Source organism: Triticum urartu, chromosome 4 (assembly GCF_003073215.2).
Source record: "Triticum urartu cultivar G1812 chromosome 4, Tu2.1, whole genome shotgun sequence".
Taxonomy (NCBI): domain Eukaryota; kingdom Viridiplantae; phylum Streptophyta; class Magnoliopsida; order Poales; family Poaceae; genus Triticum; species Triticum urartu.
In genome coordinates this window covers 191,224,568-191,239,188 of record NC_053025.1, presented here as the reverse complement: position 1 = coordinate 191,239,188, position 14,621 = coordinate 191,224,568, and the positions used below count along the sequence as shown (strand labels likewise).

At 46.0% G+C, this 14,621-nt stretch overlaps 1 pseudogene; it reads left to right on the top strand.

The window, feature by feature from the left end:
• Nucleotides 1-444: 444 nt before the first annotated feature.
• On the top strand, nucleotides 445-13,414 carry LOC125554681 (annotated as a pseudogene).
• Nucleotides 13,415-14,621: the final 1,207 nt, after the last annotated feature.

The following is a 14,621-nucleotide window of genomic DNA, read 5'->3' as shown; positions in this document are numbered from 1 at the left end:
GAAAAAGAGAGAAAAAAGTGGCAAAAAAAGAATCAAAGAAAGAAAGAAAAAGAGTGGCAAAAAAAGTCAAGAGAGAAAAAGAAAAGTAAGATCCAAAAGTTTCAGTTTGATAGAAAATTTTTAGAAGCTTGTGTGTTGTGTTTGTCAATCTTGGTGCAAAGGTGCAGTAGATCCATCCACATATTTTTCTTGGTTTGCATCAACTTGATTTAAGCACAAGCCCCTTTTGTTTACCCCACCGAGCTCCACCAAAAATCGAAGCTAGTTCTTTGATCCCTATCTTTCAATCGCTTTAACACATCGGGGAGAAGCACAATCTGATGTGAACTCATAAGAACTTTGGTGAGTAAGAGGTGAGGTTGTGTGATTCCACAAAATTATCCTATTCCACTTTTGGCCTCACTAACATGGCAGGATCTACACCAAGTGTGCTTCGAAAGAATCATGGAGAAGGAAATTGTTTGGCCACCCGCGCTGATATGCAGCAACTTGAGAACAACATACTCCGAGTCATGGAGAGTATGCTTCATGAGCGTCCTCCAACATGTGGTGATAGGGTTCAACATCGACAATACCCTACTGCTCAAGAAGTGCAGCCAGGAGGACATGTTCCCGGGCATGGTGTTGCTGCTCATGCGTGTGTCGTTGCTGCTCCTGAAATGCGGTAAGGATGGCATGCTCGAGGACAAGCTACTGCTGCCCCTAGGGGTGTCGCTGCTGCTCATGAATCACAACAAGGACGTCATGGCCGACGACAAAGTTATGGCACCCATTGGCACGTTGACGACCCACCGCAAAGCAGGACCATGGTTGATGAACCGACTCCGGTGATTCATAGCCCATGTTCATCTAAGAAGCTTACTCCCAATGTTGTCATCTCAACCACCACCACCGTCCAAACATCCAGGAAACATGTGCCACAAATTCCATGTGAGGAAGAGAGCCCACAATCCAAAATCCCACAACTTGAGAGTGATAAGAAAAGCAAGTTTAGTGGCTCCACCAAAAGTGAGGAAGAGTGTCCACTTTCCACATTTCCATATATTAAGAGTGATAAGGAAAGTGAGGTGTGTGAGTCCACAAAGTGTTGGATTGAGATCACTCCATGCCTCATTAGAGAGATAAGCGATCCACAACCCAATATACCACACAATAAGAGTGAGAGGATAACTGAGTTATACGAGTCCACTAAATGTGAGGTTGAGATTTTTCAACAAGAGAATAGCAAGATGAGTGATCCACCACCATGGGAAATTAGTAGTCCACCAAATGAAAAGAGAGAGGAACATTTAATAACTAACCTTTCACAAAATTTTCTTTCTTTGCAATATGTGCAGGTGCAAAAGGCATACCTATCAGCTCTCTTGCAACGATGGGATGTTGAGATCCAAGATCAAATATGGAGGACATGGAGTACCACTACACAAGGTGTGTGTGTGAAGATTGATTTTCAGAAAGGCATTCAAGTACTCAATGAGGTAAAACAAAACAGATCTTCCATTTTGATGAAGCCAGAGGTATGCACTTATGAGTTTTTGAAGCAATGGCGTGATAAGATTAGAGAAAAATTGTTTGGTACATCATCAATCCAGCAATTTGATTTTGTTACTCTTGAAGAGACTATAACAGATCCAATAAAATTGAATGTTACACATGATTATTCATCATTTTCTTTTCCTAGTCATTTTGTATTGTCCTCTTGCTATAATTTTGTAGACCAAATGAAGTCGAGGATGACTTTTCTCCTAGAGAGGGAGGCTAATATGAATATGGTTATGGCTGGTTATAAATTTGTGCTCCATGAAAATATTTGTTGGAAGGAACTTCTAAGTCGAACAAAACATCATGTAGTCATTGTCCATAAGATAGCAAAGTTGAAAACTAAAATTCTCTATATCATGAAACCTTTGCATTATGATTTGGCATTGCTCTGCTTTCTTTTGTGTGATGACCATGTAGAGTCGATGACGATTCCTTTTCAAGAGAGGGGGGATGATGAGGACATCTCGGTCATTGTAACAACACCAATCATCCCTGGAAAAATTCCAAGTTGTGACAAACAGATGCATGATCAGATGCAACACAATTCTAAGGTGAAAGCTACAAATGAGGATTGCATCATTTCTTTGCATGGATATTATTTACTTCCCTTCTACTTATCCTTTGTAGATCAAATAGAGTCGAGGACGACTCTTCATCAAGGGAGGGAGGATGATGAGCACATGGGTACATCATACACGACATTTCAGAAGAGTGCAAAATTTAGTTGGAAAGAAATACTAAGCCGAATCAAGCAAACACATGGCCAGGTGAACGCTAACTTATGTTCATACCACAATCTCGAACACATGGCTGCACTTTCATCTCCATTGTTGTTGGTTGAACTTAGGTATCACATGGAAGAAACCCAACAACCTACGAGCTCTTGAAGCAACCGGTTTGGAGGAACAAGTTTAGAGGAAACAAGTTTCAAGTGAAGCTGATGTTGTCAGTTTTTACCTCTGATGTTTTGGTGTGCCACACCCATGTGGTAGAGAGACGGGGCTATAGGGGTACATCAAGATAAGCTACGTCAAATTATCTTTTTAATGCAAAAAACCTCACATCTTTTGGAGTTGTGAGTCAAAAGTTGTAGTCATTCTCGTGGAAGGTGTCCAGGCTGTCAAGGCTTCGCAAATTTTCGAGGAGCTCTCCAACAACTCCCAAAATTGACTGCTTATTCCCCCAAGAAAGCCATGCAAACTTGTTTACTTTTGGAACCATTTTCACACCTAGCCAAGGGGGGTTGTCCCTGCTATAAAACCCCATCTCCCCCATCCTCTAAAAAACCTTTTGTCAAACCATTCAGCTACAAGCTTATGCAGCAAGACTGCTAGAGAGATCCGAGAGATCTTGCTACCTTTGCTCTTGTGAGTTCATTCGGATTCGCGAGAAGGAGCCTCTGGTTCCCCCTAGTTCGTGCTCTACGGTTCCGGCCGTTTTGTGTGTATTAGTCCCGGTTTGTGGTTCTGGGATTGTTCGGACAGCAGGTCAGAGTTCTTGTAGCTTCGGTCAGCCATCCCCAACGTACGGGTTGCATCCAACCTTAGCAGGTATAAAGCTAGTTATCCCGGCTGCTTGCAGCTAGTTATCCCTCCCGATTCGATCCTACGACGTGAAGATCGGGCCACCCTCAGGCGTGAACTCGTTAATCGGGTTCCCACCTATCAGGTAGTTTGAGTTTTGAAGTCAAACGGACGTGCGGCCCCACAATCTGGGTGCACTGGACAGCCTAGCCACGTGAACGGGTTTTCCTTCCCAGCATCACGTGGCTCGTGTGCTCGCCCTAGACACACCTCGCTTGCAGCTTCCTCATCAACTAGTAGCATATTTAAACTAGCACCTCCCAATTAAGCCCGAGGAGCCAGAAAAGCCTGGCGGGGCATTGGGAACTGTGCAATATGGCTCTGTACATAAAGTGCTCTACTCCCTCCGTCTAGGTGTGTAAGTCACCTTACAAAAACCAAATAATCCCAAAACACTTAGGCACCGTACATTAACTCCCTTCTTGTTTTTTGTTTTGTGGCATATCAACCAATAAGATATGTAGGCTGTGCATGCTTTCAATGACTTGAGACTACCAAACATAACATGCAGTGGTTAGTTCATTGCATGCAATGCTATTAATTAGCAAAAAGACATTAAGTTTTCTCGTTTTCCTCTCCATGCACAACGTAAGATGACTTACACACCTAGACGGAGGAAGTACTACTACTTTGTAGCTTGTGGCGTTGCACGCATGGACTTCACTCCATTATCGGCTCTACTATAAAAGAAATTCCTCTTGACATGTTTTTTTGAAACGGAGGCAAAAGCTTTGCTTCATCTCATTCATAAAGAAGGAACTACTAACAAAGTTTGACGAGATCCATTACACCTCCATAAATGGAAGCAAAAAGCCTAGTCTCGCTGTATCAAATAACTCAAATGTTCTGCCCCCGCAGTAACCATTGCTGATAAACAGGCTGCTAGTGTGTGCGTGAGAGGAGCGGCTAAGTAGGCCAGCTACGTGAGAGGAGCGGCTGAATAGAGCACTAAGAGTACCCACTAGGCCACTACGTAGGTGTACTTCCCCTGCATTGATAGTACAGCGATGGTTTTAGAGAACAGTAGTACCCTTCACTTCCAACTGTAGCTCCTTGGCCTTGAGATTCAAGAGTTTAAAAACTGGTGCACTATACTAGACTAGACTAGAAGTACAGTACATCGCACTACTAGTTGAGAAAAGTAGTACTAGTACTGCTACAGTACGAGTACGTACTCCTCCATCACATAATGTAAGACGTTTTTTGACACTAGTTGGCGTGTACAAAAAATGGCAAAAACATACCCAAAATTTCTTAATCCACGCCAAAAACTACTACCTAGTGCCAAAAATTTCTTACTAGTGCTATTATTTACAGTATAATGCAATCCCATAACGTTCCATAATCCCTTTCTTTCAAGAAAATCTCTTCTGGAGAGAAGATTGCTATCTCCACGCGAGCTTCTCATAGGCTAGCGCCACCGCATGCAGTCATGTGAGAGAGAGGGAGACATCCATGCAGCATGTGGAGAGAGGAGAACACGGGCAGACAGCCAATGGGCTGCATGGGGCATTTATAGCTGCTAGCTCCTCCCATCCATGCGCCAGGGGTATTTTCGTCCAGAAAGGATGCAACGAGCCCCTGCCTTGGTATCCGGGTCTGCTCTTATGCATAGAGTAAAAAGAATCGGAGGGAGTACTAGTAGTAAATAATAGCCTCACCCCTTCGCTGAGGAACGATCTACAGTTGGAAGGGACGAGTCCCTGCGGTTAATACGCTCTTATCTCCTCCTCGCCAGTTCCCTTCGCCTCGAAGAGAAGGCAGTTCGTCGCTGCTCCCATGGATTCGCCAGGCGGTTCTCCTCCTCGTCGGGGTTGGGAGACCTTGGACGACAATCCAGTGGGAGAAATCACACGCCGCTCCGACATCCTCACCGCCGCAAGACTTGGTGCTTCCTGCACCAACTTTTTGAAAACGCTGCTTAAACATGCCATGCTTGTTGGTCTTCCATGCGTCCTCGAGGAGAAGGTTCTTCTATGGGACAATCCTTCGAACAGTCCACCGCTCCCTGGCCGTGGTTGCACGTTGACTCCGCTAGAGTTGCCGACGTTGAGAGGTAATCGGATTTTGTCCGATGAGTAGGTCAGTAATGGAGTTTGATCATGTAGTACTTGTTGGAAATATGCCCTAGAGGCAATAATAAAATGGTTATTATTATATTTCCTTGTTCATGATAATTGTCTATTGTTCATGCTATAATTGTGTTATCCGGAAATCGTAATACATGTGTGAATACATAGACCACAACACATCCCTAGTGAGCCTCTAGTTGACTAGCTCGTTGATCAAAAGATAGTCATGGTTTCCTGACTGTGGACATTGGATGTCATTGATAACGGGATCACATCATTAGGAGAATGATGTGATGGACAAGACCCAATCCTAAGCATAGCTTAAAGATCGTGTAGTTCGTTTGCTAGAGCTTTTCCAAATGTCAAGTATCATTTCCTTAGACCATGAGATTGTGCAACTCCCGGATACCGTAGGAGTGCTTTGGGTGTGCCAAACGTCACAACGTAACTGGGTGACTATAAAGGTGCACTACGGGTATCTCCGAAAGTGTCTGTTGGGTTGGCACGAATCAAGACTGGGATTTGTCACTCCGTATGACGGAGAGGTATCTCTGGGCCCACTCGGTAATGCATCATCATAATGAGCTCAATGTGACCAAGTGGTTGATCACGGGATCATGCATTACGGTACGAGTAAAGTGACTTGCCGGCAACGAGATTGAACGAGGGATTGGGATACCGACGATCGAGTCTCGGGCAAGTAACGTACCGATTGACAAAGGGAATTGTATACGGGATTGATTGAATCCTCGACATCGTGGTTCATACGATGAGATCACCGAGGAGCATGTGGGAGCCAACATGGGTATCCAGATCCCGCTGTTGGTTATTGACCGGGGAGTCATCTCGGTCATGTCTGCGTGTCTCCCGAACCCGTAGGGTCTACACACTTAAGGTTCGGTGACGCTAGGGTTGTTGAGATATTAGCATACGGTAACCCGAAAGTTGTTCGGAGTCCCGGATGAGATCCCGAACATCACGAGGAGTTCCGGAATGGTCCGGAGGTGAAGAATTATATATAGGAAGTCCAGTTTCGGCCATCGGGAAAGTTTCGAGGGTCACCGGTATTGTACCGGGACCACCGGAAGGGTCCCGGGGGTCCACCGGATGGGGCCACCTATCCTGGAGGGCCCCATGGGCTGAAGTGGGAGGGGAACCAGCCCCTGATGGGCTGGTGCGCCCCACTTGGGCCTCCCCCTGCGCCTAGGGTTGGAAACCCTAGGGGTGTGGGGCACCCCACTTGGCTTGGGGGGCAAGCCACCCCCTTGGCCACCGCCCCCCTTGGAGATTGGATCTCCTAGGGCCTAGGGATCCTATATATAGTGGGAGGGGAGGGAGGGCAGCCGCACCCTAGCCCCTGGCGCCTCCCTCTCCCTCCAGTGACACCTCTCCCTCTCGCTAAGCTTGGCGAAGCCCTGCCGAGATCGCCGTTGCTTCCACCACCACGCCGTCGTGCTGCTGGATCTTCATCAACCTCTCCTTCCCCCTTGATGGATCAAGTTGGAGGAGACATCTTCCCAACCGTACATGTGTTGAACGCGGAGGTGCCGTCCGTTCGGCGCTAGGTCATCGGTGATTTGGATCACGACGAGTACGACTCCATCAACCCCGTTCTCTTGAACGCTTCCGCTCACGATCTACAAGGGTATGTAGATGCACTCCCCTCTCCCTTGTTGCTAGATGACTCCATAGATTGATCTTGGTGATGCCTAGAAAATTTTAAAATTCTGCTACGTTCCCCAACAGTACTTAGTTATTGCATTTCCATCCCGTAATTTCTCCGCTGCCCACTGTCTTATATATAGGTCTGGGTTGGTGCCAACGAAGATTGTCTTGCATACCTCCGGCCGGATACCACCATCATTTTGCACAATATCCACAACAGTGTGGCCGTTCCGGTAGACCCCTTCGCCACCATTGGGATCAGCCTTCCGGACTGGCTGGGCTTGAATACGTATGATGATGCCTACATGAGATTGAAGAAGATAGCAATTGCGGACCCGCCGACAAAGCGACGCGGCTACGACGATTACTATATCATCGCGGTGTTCGACATAAGGATGTCCATCAATGAAAGAGGCAGTAACGGCAGAGGCTGGCGCATGTTGGCGGCGGCAGATTTGTACCCCTACATATTCGAAGACGCCATGCACCATCTAGGCCGCATCTTCGCGGTGACAAGCCAGGGGACTTGTTTCATCTGGTTGCCATCCTACGGCACGGGAGATTACAAACGGAATGCACAAACCATCATTTGCATCCCTAACGGTACTCCATTATTTTGCAGGGACCAGTCATCCCCCGATCAAAATAAGATCTCCGATCCTGGATGTGCAATTGCATCCGCGATTTGGTCTAACCTGGAACCTTGTAGCTGACTTTGGCATATTGGGATGAACTATCTTAGCAGTCGTTACCCATGGTACCACTGATGTGCAACATGGTCACACAATCTACCACGATCGGACTGTCACCATCTACCCAGGTATTCCATTTTTTAACCCTCTCGCCTTCTCTTTCATTGTTGTACTAGTAGTATACTTTGTAGTACTAGTAGGAGTACTTTTTACCTTGGAGGACGCGTATAGCTAGCTAGGTCCTTGAAGACTTGAACCCACTAGCTGCCACCATTTTTGTTTTTCCATGTCTTACTATCTCATCCATGTAGCCAAGAGTGGCTATATATAATAAGCCGGTTATTTTACTTCCTCTATACCGGAGTAGTACTATTTGCTGCACAGTATTACTGACTGCCATATTTGAGCACAACATTATCATGCATGGACCTTGACTATGTACGTCACCATGTGTCCAGATCTGGGATGCCGCGTGTACCAGATGAACGACGCCGAGTTCGACCCCCGTGATGCTACGTGGGTGCCGAGGAACACTCTTGGAGAGTACTCACTTTTCATCAGGGACAGCTACCCCATTGTGAAGCGGATGCCACCTTCCGTGCACGACACAGAAGGCCTACCATTCATGAAGCATGGTTGTGTCTTCAGTGCGCACCGCCGGATGAACGACATGCTGGGACACGCTATCCCTGATTTATGCCGCTTCAGCTTGGATGAGTCTCCATCGTGTGGAACCGGACTAGAAAGTTGCGCCAATGATTCCTGTTGCCCACCGCTATGGATCGTGCCATCCATGAAGAACACCTGGGACTGGAACCTGGAGGAGGACATGTAGCCCATCTATAACGTGTAAGTCAAGTACGGTAATTGTGAACGGTAACGCTGTGAATATATGTAGACTAGTCATACACAAATTTATCACATGAATTGGAGATGAACTTGTGTGGCATACTGGCATTTGTCCTTTAAAATTTATTACTAGTAAATGTGTTATGTGTACGTGCAACTTGTGTAGTTGTTGCACGGGCTCCAACATGTTCTTTGAGAAAAAAGGTGGCACAACTTTGGATATACGTGACGTGGCGGCATCATACAATAGCATCGTTTTCTATAGTTGTAGTACACTCCTACTAGGACGACAACTCCTATAAAACATTGCGCTTGGCTCTTTGCCTCTTTGGGAGGTTCAATAGTTCGTACTCGTGTGAACCTTGCACTTGGCTCTTCACCTCTTCGGAAGGTCCAACAATGATGATACTACAGTACAATATGCTTCTGGCAATCTGACATCGATTGAACTGCTGCACGTCCACCGCGGGGGCGAGGGCGAGGGAGAGGGAGAGGGAGAGGGAGAGGGCGCTGTAGTCAAAACCCTCTCCTCGTCCTGCGAACCACCGCACGCGTGGGCGAGGAGAGGCGTAGTAAGCAAGCTTCTCCTCGTTCGGCGAGTTGACGGGACACATCAAAGCAGTACTAGTACTAGTAGTAGTCCATACTGCGTCCTTTCCGATTAATATGGCTTAATTTGAAACGAGAAAAATACACTGGTGGTCAATGTATGTAACAATACGCTCTTTACGGTCACTATATATAGTTTTGCGGCGATTATACGATCACTAGCTCATCGTAGAGCACCGTATTGCACCCTACTGACCGGCCACATAGTCGACGTGGCACTTTGTTGACTGGTTAAATTGTCACCTGGTTTTTGGGTCCCACCTGTCAGTTGGCAGAGCAAAGAAATCAGTTAAACAAAACTTTACGCAGGCGCGACACGAGTCCAACCCTTGCGCGCGAACCGCCTTGGCTGTGTATGCGAGTGCATGCACATGTCCTCCCTCGGTCTTCCAACAAAGAGTGTACATCGGCTATAAAACAAAGAGGGTAGTACATGATGTACATCTACACTTCCAATGCATTTAGCCTTTAATCTAAATCGATATTGATTGACTAATGCACCAACTTGTGCTGTAGGTATAGGCTACATGTCTATCCTTAATTACAGCATGCAACAGCCTTCATTTAATCTTCTTATCTCAATGGTCGCATGCACACATAAGTCTGCTACTTTTGGGCGTTAATTATGCCCTGGTCAATGTGTAAATCTCTAAATGTACAATCTTTCACGGACGTAGGGAGTAGGTTGAGCACTTGAGCGTGAGCGTGTGTGTTGCGTCGTGTGCTGTGTGCCGCATGGGTGCGTGAGTGTTGCGTGCGTCCATGTGTACGTGTGAGTGTTGCATGTTGCATGCATGCATGGGGCTTAATCCCTCCCATTGACATGTTCATATTTCAAGCTTCCTCTGTTCCCTCCATATGGTGATACTCCCTCTGTTCCCAAATAGTACGGAGTAAAAGCCTCCCTCTGTTCCCGAATACGGAGTATTTGTCTTTCTACAGATTTCAACAAGTGACTAGGTACGGAGCAAAATGAGTGAAGTGAGCGTAGAGGCATAGGTATACTGTAGAAAGGAAGTCCTCGCAAACCATTATTCCCCATCTCGGTCAAAGAGAACTATTCAACTAGTCTTCACAGTGAAGTGACAATACACACTGCAGCAGATGGGACACGTAATTAATAAGCTGAACCAGCGTGTTGGTGTTACTAAATCAGCCTTACCCAGTACTGCCATCTCTTCTTCTTCCTTCTCTCTTCCCCATCGCCGGCCGCACACCATTTACCCCCGCTCACTACTTGCCCGCCCGCGCCATCTTCCTTGGTAGCTCGCGCGTACCATATCCCCCGCTCACTTCTCGACCACACGAGGAGAAGCTTCTTCGCTTGCCCGTCCAAATCCACTTCCCCGCTGGCTCGCAGGCATCGAAAACCCCAATGGCAGAACCGACTAACACGCAGAGCCGTGATTGGAATTCCCTCCCCGATGTTCTCTTGGAGCAGATCTGTAGTCGTATGGACCTACTCAGCACCGTCCATCTGGCCGCATGCTCGGTGTCTTTGTACTGTCTACTCATCTGCAACCGGCCGACTCTTTTCAAGACACCCTGCTTGCTGATGCCCGATCCTCGCAGGTGGCCCAGACACCGACTTGACGATCCTACGGAGGTTGCCGTGGTGCCCCTCGACATGCTACCACTACCCGTCCACCTGTCCTTCATGCACGACCACTACTGGGCGGGCATGAAGGCCAACTGGATCGTCCTCATCCACCACACCGGTAGTCCGTGGCGTCTCGTGGATATCTACACCCAGCGAGAGATCACCCTTCCATCGTTGGATACTACCGCCATCGAGCCTCGTGGCCCGCCGGACACTCCTGCCTACTACGCACGAGACGCGTCAAGCTTTTGGCTCGACCTCTGTTTGCAGAAAGTTGTAATCTGCGAAGTGCCCACACCATTAGAAGACTACATGGATTACAAGCTCATTGCCTTGTTCAACATGGGATTAGTCTATCTGGAATCCGGTCGCCATACATGGTTATGGCTCATCATCAATCCTGTTGAGGCAACATTTCTGTCTGATGCTATAGTGCATGATGGCGTCGTTTATGTGGTCGACGCACAGATTGGCTGCCTATACTGGTGGAATCTATCGTCGTGTAATTGTTATATCTCATCTCATCTTTACCTTATGAATACGACTGCCTGTTCATTTGTTACAAATTTAGAATGCATAGCATGTCTATAACCACATCATTGCTATATGTTCCTCTCATTTCCTAGATTTTTATGACCACACATGTTATTGTTAGAGTTGATATGAGAACAATTGGCATCTAATGATTGTTAGAATACATATTATGAGCATAACATCATGATTGCTATATGTTACTCTCGTTTACAAGATTTTTATAACAACACATGTTATTGCTTAGAGTTGATATGAGAACAGTAGTAGTAAGTGCTATGGTAGAATATGAGTAGGCGCTGTCATAGCTGTTTTCCTCTCATTGTTGCATGATGTTTGAACCATGACACATTGCTAGAATATGAAAGCCATTGGCTTATTTTTTTAACTTGGGGTATGATTATGACCACGACATTGCAATGCTCTGTCTATGATATGTGTCACTGTTATAATAATCTTAATTCCACACATACTCTGAACATGATTGTTTATTTTTGTCCTTTTGGTCTCCAATTTGAATTGCTGCAGCAGACGCAAATGCGCTGGCCTTCATGATTCCAGGACCTGGAATCATACCAGCCGATGGCTGGTGGTTTATCGCTCGTTCAGCTGACGGCGGTCATTTGATGCTCATTCGCAAGTACCAAATTGACCAAACCATTACATCAAACCACATGCAGTACAATGCATGGGGCGTTCGTGACATTGATGGCTATGGCTGCTTCGTGTTCGAGAAAGATCCCAGCTCCGTTGGGCCAGGCGTATTCAACTGAAGGCGGGTTTACAGCCTCGGCAACCACTCCTTGTTCCTCGGGCTCAATTATCCGATCATCCAACCAATCATCGATCATATCACCGGCGATGATTACTGTGCTATGCAACTTCGATTCGTAAGGGGGGGCTGTGTTTACACATCATACCATGGGTTTCATGAATCACCATATCCAGAGATTCGTTGACACAGCTTGTTGCCAGATAATCTTCAGTGTGTGAAAGGCATCAAGCTTCCATGTGATGGTTGGCTTTTGCAAACACGACATGCGGCGATGTGGTTCATGCCAACAACAAATATGCACAACTTGATTCGTGCTGATATATAGACTGAGCCATGTATTCTGTTGTTGTAGCACGACCCTCTTTTGTTGGATATTATGTACTGTTGTTAGTTTGAAGCACTCCTCTGGTTTGAAGGATAGATACATTCCTTGAATCAAGTGCATCCTAACTCACCTGCGTAGGATGTACTGATAATGATGATGGAGATGCTGTGCAGAAGCCATACACACACACACATATATATATATCAGTTAGGCTTCAAGTGCGTACTTGTTAGTTAAACCTATGTATAAATTGTGACACTAAATACGACTAGTAAGTACTCCAGTACAGTAGCAGTACTAGTATACGTTGGTCAAATTATTCATCATGTCCACACATTGAATTGACGTGACAACACGCTGCGTGTGAGGTGACACAAGAATCCCGGCGGCGTGTTCGGGTATTCTGAACTTCAGATTTGGAGTACCACTTATCTGTCGAAATCTTTCATCATTCACTTAAAACAATCGATTGATCATACATTGAGTACCATATAACTGGAATTACCGACTGCAAGTCAAAGAAGGATTGGCCGGTGCTGCCGGCTGGCGTCAAGTTCAATCTCACGGATCAGGAGCTGACAGCGCGAGATTTCAGTCTCTCATCGATTTGTTCATACCAACCATCGACAGCGAGCACGGCATATGCTACACCCAACCTGAGAAACTTCCAGGTAAGACACCGATCGGCCGTCTACTTACACAAACATATTCCTTTGTTTATAGCTCTATTTTTCTTTTTAGACGCAGACCTGGTGAAGCAATTACAATTTGACAGTTAATAAAAGTGAAACAAGTGACTGCAACATGCCAAAGATGTTATGAAAATGCCAACTAGGTACACTAAAACCTGTATTCCACAATACTGCAGGTATCACACTGAGTGGCCTAAGGAAGCATTTCTTCCAGCGCAATTCCAGGGCGTTCAAAAGGGGCACATGGATGCGTCGCAAGATACAGTCGAAGTGCAGCACGCACGCAATGTGGCACAACACCGGCAATACCTTGCCGGTGATGGTCAACGGCCGGTAGACGGGCAGCAAAAAAGGTTCTGGTGCTGCACACCAACAAGAACTTCGACCAGCAGAGGACCAACTGGGTGATGCACCAGTACCACCTCAGGGACCTGGAGCAAGAGAAGGAGCGGGAGCTGGTCCTCTGCAAGATTTTCTACCAGACGAACACTAGGGCCAGGAGTAAAAAGATTATAAGTTAGTTTGGTATTGGTTGTTGTACTACCTTGTCGTCCGCAAGTTGGTATTGTTGTTAACGATCTTTTGGTATGAACTTGCATTTGCTTCCAACCATCACGCCGAGGGTCGACGTGGATAAAAATATGAATCATTTGTTTCGAAACAAATTTTCAGGCACCTGTTTTTTATTTGATGGGTAGCATAAGCACCCGCCGTTCGAATTCCCAGTTCTCCAATTTTTTCGAAACAAGTGCATGCACTTATTATCACGTAAAAAACAATATCCGTGCTGCATCCCAGTTATCAGTCTGTACTTGCAGAATTCTCTCGTTTATTGAGCACGTATATTGTTTTTTCAGGTCGAGCAAGTTTCAACTTGGCTGTAGACTGCCCAGGGTTGGTTTTGTTTTTAACAGGCCCAGCCCATGATGACAACGGGGCACAAAGATCCAGCAGGTATCTACTGGCCTCTGGCCCGCCAGCGTTAGTTATATTTTGTCTTACAACATCCGCAGGCAGTTTTTTTTACTGAATCAAACACACAACCCAATTCTATTATCCTCTTGAAACGCATGTCCTACATCCGTTTTCTAATCTCTACCTATAGTTTTACTAGTTCATATACACGTATCATTATATTGAAAACACATAAAATTCCCTTTTCATATTTACATCCTTATTTTTGTTGTTTTTTCCCACCCAGCGCTGATTTTTTACCACTGGTTTTCCCTTAAACCAACTCAATTGTCCCACGTCTTATTTGCTTACAAAAACAAAACAATTTTTTGGCAAATCAATAAGTTCTTAAAAAATGTTTATCATTTCGGGATTACAATAGTTCGGACTCCACCAAAATATACAAAGTAAGGTTGAACCTTTTGACCGTGGTCCTGGGCAGAAAATGGGTTGTAATAAATTACTTAAGAATTAGCAAATGGGCTGCAAATTATAAAAAATAGCAAATGGGCTTTATGTTGTCTGCCACAGATTTGGAGGCTGACTTGTGGGCCTACTAAGTTCATGCGTACACAAGGTTTCTCAAAAAAGAAACTTAGTCAACAATCGACTCTACCAGCGTCAGACCGTTAGATGTCAATCTAACGGCAATCGTGCTTCTTCAGTCTCTGATCTTCCCGCCCCAGCCGCCCAAACCAGCGCCGTTGGAACCGCCTGCTCTCGCCTCCTGTG